This window comes from Petaurus breviceps, unplaced genomic scaffold (assembly GCF_028583685.1).
Source record: "Petaurus breviceps papuanus isolate PSGF00001 unplaced genomic scaffold, PetGlider_PUasm1.0 189, whole genome shotgun sequence".
Classification (NCBI taxonomy): Eukaryota; Metazoa; Chordata; class Mammalia; order Diprotodontia; family Petauridae; genus Petaurus; species Petaurus breviceps.
In genome coordinates, this window is record NW_027185809.1 from 8,551,550 (window position 1) to 8,559,711 (window position 8,162).

Genomic DNA, 8,162 nt, shown 5'->3' on the forward strand with positions numbered 1-8,162 from the left:
CTCCAGAGATCTATCATACCTATCCTCTCTAAAATCCTGTTCACCTCCTTAACTTCTTTCTTGTTTATTTTGAGGTTACATTTATCAAGTTCGGAGAGGGGCAGATTAAGGTCTCCCACTAGTATAGCTTTGCTATCTATTTCTTCCTCTAATTCCTTTACCTTCTCCTCTAGGAATTTGGATGCTACACCACTTGGTGCATATATGTTAAGTAGTGATATTGCTTCATTCTCAATGGTGCCTTTTAACAGGATATAGTTTCCTTCCTTATCTCTTTTAATTAGGTCAATTTTTGCATTTGCTTTATCTGAGATAAGGATTGCTACCCCTGCTTTTTTTACTTTAGCTGAGGCATGATATATTTTACTCCAACCTTTTACCTTTACCTTGTGTGTATCCCTCTGTTTCAGATGTGTTTTTTGTAAACAGCATATTGTTGGATTATGTTTTCTTATCCATTTTGCTATCCATCTCCGTTTTATGGGAGAGTTCATTCCATTCACATTTACAGTTATGATTGTTATCTGTTTCTTTCCCTCCATCCTATTCCTGCCCCTGTTAATGTTCATATTTTCCCTCCCTTCTCCCTTCCCCCCCTTAATAGTTTTCCTTTTAACCACTGCCTCCCTCAGTGTTCCCTTTTCAGCCCTCCTCCCTTTTCCTCCCCTTTCCCCTTACTACTTTCCTCCCTACAAACCATTCCCACCCCCCTTTCATAACCCTTTCCTCCTCCTACTGCCTGTAGGATATTTTTATACTTAATGAAGTATGCTATTTCTTCTTCACATCAAGAGTGACAGGAACAAATCTCATGCGAAGCTCCTCTCCCTCCCCTCTTTCCTTCTAAAATAATACTTTTTGCGTTTCTTCTCCATAGAGTCCTATGCTTAACTGGTTGTTATTTCTTCCTTGTACCAGAATCAATGAGGGAAAAGCTCATATGCTTCCCAACTCCCTCCCTTTTTTCCTCTGCTACACAGTTTTTATGCCTCTCTGTGTGGCATAATTTACCCTTTTCCACTTCAACCATTCCCTTTCTTCCATTGCAGTCCCTTTGTAGCCCTTAATAAGATTTTTTAAAATCATCATTTTGTGTATTTTATAGTCATACCCTCTACTTGTCTATAACCAGTTTGCTATTATCAAACAGCAGGGTGTGTGTGTGTTCCCCTTGTTTATCTTTCTAAGTCACTGTTACATCTTGTAATTGGAGGTTGAATTTTCCATTGAGTTCTGGCTTTTTTATCAAGAAGGTCTGGAACTCTGTTATATCGTTGAATGACCATCTCTTTGCCTGGAAGAATATTCTCTGTCTTGCTGGGTATGTGATCCTTGGTTGTAACCTGAGCTCTTTTGCCTTCCAGAAAATTGTATTCCACTGCCTCCGATCTTTCAGTGTAGAGGCTGCCAAATCCTGTGCGATCCTCACTGTGGACTCTTGATATTTGAATTGTTTCTTTCTGGCCGCTTGAAGTATTTTCTCTTTTATCTGGTAGTTCTGGAGTTTGACCACAACATTTCGAGGACTTTTCAGTTTGGGATCTCTTTCAGCAGTGTATTCTCTCCATTTCTATTTTACCCTTAGGTTCTAGTATCTCAGGGCAGTTTTCCTTAACAAGCTCTTGGAGAATGTTGTCCAGGATCATTTTTTTCATCATAATTTTCTGGTAGGCCTATGATTCTCAGATTATGTCTCCTGGATCTGTTTTCCACGTCACTTATTTTTTCTTTGAGGTATTTTACCTCTTTTTCTAATTTTTCATTCTTGTTGTTTTGCTTGGCTAATTCTTGGTTCCTCATAGAGTTATTTGTTTCCATTTGGTTAATTCTAGTTTTTAGCAAATCATTTTCCTTGGTTAATTTTTGGAGCTCCTTTTCCATATCATACACTTTTCTTTTTAGAGAGATGTTTTCTTCATTATAATGTTTTTCTAATTCTGCTGTTTTTGTTTTGAGAGAATTATTTATTTTGTCTTCTATCTCTCTCATTTTGTTTTCAAAGTTTCTTTTGATCTCATCTAGGAGAGCCTTCTGAGCTTGGGACCCATTCCCTGTTGAAGTTTCAGCTTTGGGTGTGGAGTCCACATTGTCTCCCTCTGAGGTTGGTTCCTTCCTCTGAGAATAGTAGGACTCCAGAGTCTTTGTCTTTGTAGTCTGCTTTCTACCCATTTTGAGGCAGGGCCCTAGCCACGCCCTTCCTCTAGGATCCCAAGCCTTTACTGTAGAGGGTTTTGCCCTGGGGCAAGAGTTACTATGTTTTCAGGGTCAGAGGGGGGTTTTGGAGCAAGTGAGGTTCACTCTGTCATCCTAGTCTTTGGAGGTCCTGAAAGGGGCTTTTTAAAAAAATTTCTGGCCTATGAAGTGGTAGCCCCAGGAGTGTTTGCTGTCCAGGACAGGGGCCCCTGCATTTGGTCCTTACCTTGCTCTTTCCAGTCCCAGCCTTTTGGTGATAGGCCTGGTAGTGGACCTTGTGGTTGGTGGGAAGACTTGCCCTCCGAGTTGATCAGGCCCCTTTCGGGCCTGCCTCTGCCAGCTGCGCCTTCCGGGCCTGCCCCTGAATCTGCTGGCCACGCTGCACCTTCCCGGCCTGCCCCTGTGTCTACCAGCTGTGCCGCGCCTGACTTGTGGTTTCTTTAGTTCAGGCAACTTCTGGTATGAAAATTCCCTCTTAAAACATAATAGCAATTCACATTTCCATAATGCTTTAAAATTTACAAAGAACTATGCATTTAAAGTGTTATCTCTACAGTAGTTTGGATTTCTCTTCTTATCACTGTGAGTACTCACATTCAGCATAGGCTGTAATTAATGCCTCCTCATCCAAAATGATTCTTCTTCATCTCTTTCCATAAATCCTTCATAGAGGTTTTACCTGATGGATAGACAGTCTTCCATTTGCTCTTTTAATGTCTCTTGGATGCCAATACAACTCGTTGTCGACCTGCTAGTTCTCATGTGACTGGCTTGTCTTTTCTTGTCCTACCCTTCCTCTTCTTCGATGATGGCAATTATATAATCCAATATTTCAAAGATCTTCAGTTTTGCCAATATGGTTATTTCCTCCTCTTATGCAGATTGCAACCCCTTCATACCTTAGTATGTGGTTTTTCTGAGTTGTGGTGAAAAAATTTATCACCTAGTCATGTGTCTGTAAGTAACTAGGCTGGATATTAGATAACAATCTCAGAACCAGGCTCAAAACAAAGCCTTAGTAGGACTCTGAAAAAGCTTGTGCCACTTTTGCTATGGCCTTCAAGAACCCAGTGTTGACTCCACACCATAGTGAGGCATTAGAGTGTGTGTATGAAGAACTTAAATTATAGTAATAAAGCAAAGCACTTCACAAATATCATCTCATTTGATCCTAAGAACCCTGAGAAGTAGATGCTCTTACTACTCCTGTTTTATAGGTAAGAAAACTGAGGCAGACACAGGGTTAAGTGATTTGGTCAGGGTCAAACAATTAGTAAGTTCCTGATACTAGATTTGAACTCAGGTCTTCCTGGTTTCAGGTGCAGGGCTCTACTCTACGGAGGCACCAAAATGATGCAATTATAATAATATGACATTATATCAATTATATAAAAATTACTTATAATTTTAAGCAGTCATGTCAGCTCACTTATGAATCTTTTTTTTTTTTTTTACTGTTCTTGACTCACTTCATTGGTATAGGGAACTTCTGGCATGGAAATTCTCTCCATTGATGTAGATCGGCAATTTGTCTGTAATTTTTAGACTTGGTAATATGCCTGAGGTTCTGATAGGTTAAATGGCCTGGTCATTTAATCATTCCCATGGTCTCTCGGGTAATACAATGCCAGGACTTGAACCTAGCTCTTCCCGACTCCAAGGCTGAGCCTATTTTCTCCCTACTTTACTGTCTTTATTGGCCCTAACAAAAGAAGTTGGGGGTTAGAGCTGAAGCTTCCTGGGCACCACAACTGTCTTGTCTCTCATTATATTCAGCTGTTAAGGACCCACTGCTCCTTGGGGGTAAATTAGAAGTGACAATGTTGGGGACTTTCCTCTCTGTCAGGGGCCGCTGGGGAGGCATGTGCAACTGGAGGAGAGAGGTGGGGTAAGAAAGCCCTACAAAGGTTGGGGAGGGAGAAAAGAGGAGGAGCTCCAAAAGAATTTTTCTGAGTTTTTCCTTTCCTGGAAGGGAGAGACAGAGACTTGGGACTATGGGGTAGAGTGGTAGGGATTTCCCCCTTCCGTCCTGTACCCCATATTTAGCTCTTCAAAATCTTTTTTCTTTAGCTTTGAAACAGAAGGCAGAGTTCAGAGATGTCTTCTCTATAACCCCCCTCCTCCTTCCTTCTCCTTCCCTTTCTGCTCCTTCCTCCCCTAACCAAGTACAGCAAATTCTGTTTACATGGTTAGTTTATGCAGTAAAGAGTTTATCTTGGATCTAGCAGGTGACAAGATCACTCTCTCTGACAGATCAATTCTCCAGGCCCCTGCTCTGTTTTCTTCATCAGTGCTTGGATACTGGAGGTCCTTTATCCGAGAATTGGATTAATTGGTTGAATTTGAGTTGGCCTCCTTGGTAGCCTAGGGGATTTCTGTAGTGTGTTCGTCCAGCTTGTGAGAAAGCTGAGAAAAGGTCTCTTCTTCATTGCTCCCAGAACTGCTTCCCTGCCTCAGAAAGGCGAAATTACCTTCACTTAGCCCTGGAATGTCGGCGCCGGAAGAGACCTTTCTGATCATCTAGACTAGCCCTGTTATGGAACAGGAAAGGCACAGAGAGAAGGGCCTTACCAAGGTCACCTAACAAATTCAGTCAAGAGCTCAGAACAACAACTGTTAAAAATAAGCAAAATAACGATGAATTTGCTCAGCAATTTTGAGTCTTTATAAGAAGAAACATTCTTGTTCTACTGATCATTTTTCTCTTATGCCTGGACCACGAGAGAAGCAGAAGACAAGGCTTTAGAGAGTATCCTCCACCACCTCTTTAAAGCAGAAGAAATAAAGAAAAAAAATTAATCCAAAGTGGATTTGTTCTTCTTCTCCTCCTCCTCCTTCTCCTCTTTGTTCTTGTTCTTGTTCTTGTTCTTGTTCTTGTTCTTGTTCTTGTTCTTGTTCTTGTTCTTGTTCTTGTTCTTGTTCTTCTTCTTGTTCTTCTTCTTGTTCTTCTTGTTCTTCTTCTTCTTCTTGTTCTTCTTCTTCTTCTTCTTCTTCTTCTTCTTCTTCTTCTTCTTCTTCTTCTTCTTCTTCTTCTTCTTCTTCTTCTTCTTCTCTCTTTCCACACTTTCCCTTATGCAGTTTTTTTCTTGAGTCCTTTCATAAACCGTCTACTGGATGTCTACATATTTTCTCTTTTTATGTACACGATATAGAAATCTTACTGTTTTTACATGCACATAGCATTTGACTCATATTTATTGAATTTTATCACATATCCTATTTAAATAGATAATTACAGCTGAAAACACCCTGTATACGCTGTCTTTTCCTATTAAAGTCTTAGCTTCCCGAGAAAAAGGACTATGTTTTCTACTTGCAGTTCTAATGCTTAGCACAGTGCTTTGCATATTAACAAATGGTTTTCTTCATTCATTCATTCATTGATTCAGGACTCTGGTCCTCTTGTTTTATTTCACAGGTATCATGTGAACATCTACTATCCCTCATTCTTACTTTCTACATCCTTTTCTGGTTGTATTTGACCCAGATGTTACTTTTTACATCAATTTAAAAATATAAGTCATTGTAATATGCTGCAGGTACTGGCCACCAAGCATCCCAATTTCCCTTTAGATAGCCTACACTTTTGATTCTTTTGAGATGATGGGGTCTCATGTTTTGCATCCATTTAGCATCACTAAAAGTATAAAGATATCCAAAAGATGGGGTTTTGGGTCAAGTAGGACCCTAGGATCATTGAAAGTAGTACATACTTTTTTCAGTTCAGCACAGCCTTCTCTCTTCCTTCATGCAATATTGGTCAAAGCTCATTGAACTCATCAGAAATGCTTATCTAAAATATATCTACTGATAGACTAAATCAATAGATTGTCCATTCAGCTGCATGGCATCATTTTTTTTTCCAACTTGTGGTTTAGACCAAACTTTGATGGCATGCCATCGAATCTCATCGAGGAGGGCCTATTGTGTTCTCAGGCTCAATGCAAATAGCAAAATGCTTTAAAAATGCGAACAATAAGTCTTTTGAATGAGCTAATTTTGCTTACATTTTCCTCTTTTTTTCCTAAAAGTAGGATTCTGCCACATACAAATCCAATTATTTAAGATTTTGGTTGGGTGGATTCCAGTTAATTGAGGTTTTCCTGTACAATGAACAAGTACTGCCAGCAACTCTTCTTGATTTGACTCCCAGTATCTGTCCTTTAATTTCTGAGCTAGCATTTTGAGATGATTAAGAAAAGTTAGTGGGAAAAAGTAGGGTTTGTTTTGTTGGGAGGGATGAGGGGCAAGTGGACCTCAAGCTGCCCCAGCCCTCTTTCTTAACTCTGGGGAATGGGGAACTCCCTAATACAGTTGTGTACCAAACATTATAGTAAGGACTGGGGTTATATTTTACGGATGAGAAAGCTGAGACTTAGAAAGGTTCAGTAACTCACTCAGAGCCACCTGGATAAGTATGGGGCACAATCCTGATCTAACATAGCTCACAGGAATTTTGGATTTTAGACACTGGGTTGGAAGGGACCTCAGAGGGTATCTAGTCCATACCCTTCAATTTAGAGATAAGGAAACTGATTACCAAAGTGTTTAAGTGATTTGCCTAGGATCATATAAAAGGCAGGAGAGACACCATTTGAATCTAGGTCTTATGAACAATATTCTATAGTCTCTTCTAACTTAAATATTCCATAAATCTATCATGGTGATGATGATGTGCTGACCACTTTCATCTGAAGGTGAGCCATGTGAGAGAGAGGAAAGAAAACCCTGCTTTGGCTACTTACTAGTGTGTGGCACTGATGGAATGGAGAGAGAGCTGGCTGTAGTCAGGGGGTTGGAGTTCTGCCTCTGACACAAACTGGCTGTGAGATCCTGGGGAAGTCACTTAATGTCTTAGGGTTCTAGGTAGTTCTCTGAGACTGCAAGTTGCAAAGAAGGTGATGACTGGCATTGGTAGAGAGCATTTCCTTACCAGGAGTTCCCCATACCAATGAAGATGTTAATCCAGGCTCTGTTCTTGGCTAGGTTTACTGAACTTTTTTTTCTTCTTTATTGTAATGGATGGGGTACAGGGGTAAGAAAATTAGGTAATGTAAAACAAAATATATTGATAAAAATTTTTTAATTTTAATTTTTTTTTTTGCTTTTTGGAGGGAGAAGGCAGGGCAATTTGGGTTAAGTGACTTGCCTAAGGTCACATGGCTAACAAGTGTTAAGTGTCTGAGGCTGGATTTGAACTCAGGTCCTCCTGACTCCAGGGCTGGTGCTCTATTCACTGTGCCACCTGGCTACCCCTAAAAATTTATTTTTTAAAAAGAGATTGATCTTTCCCTATTCTCATATTCTTTCCCTCCAGTACTTTATCTGGATTTCTATTTTGCAATGTTCTCATCCTCCTTCATTGTATGTGTGCATGTCTTCCCCACTGTTATGCCATAAGCACCTTGAGGGTAAGGGCTACGTAATTTTTTATTTTATTTCTCCAGTGCTGAACATAGAATTTTGCATATGGGAGGTGCTAAATTAAAAAAAAAAAGATTTGCATTTGCACTGAGTCAGGTCTTTGGATATGACCCCCAGTGTGTGCAATTGGCCAAGTTAGAGGGGAAAGTAAGGGATCAGGCTGGGTAGGTTGGTCGGTCTGGTAGGACCAGACTGTAGAGAACACTGAAAACCAGTCAGAAGCATTGGGATTCCCTTTCTCTGCTCCCTACCTCCATATTAAAGAGTTAAAACTCTTTCTGGACTCTTCCAGGAAAGAACTAAGGCACTGGGTGGAACTTTCTTGGGACAAGTTGTAATTAGCCCAGAGGGCACCATTCCAGTGGTATGGCCAGACACAGGAATGCTACATTACTTTGGGGAGCAATGCTGCCCATGAGGTTCTCGAAAGCCTCCACTGCTAGTATTTGGTAATCCCACTTATTTCTGGATTTTGTTGTAAGTGAAACATTTTGTCTCTTGATAGAATCTCCCTTCCCACTTCACTTTCAACCTAGGATGTGATT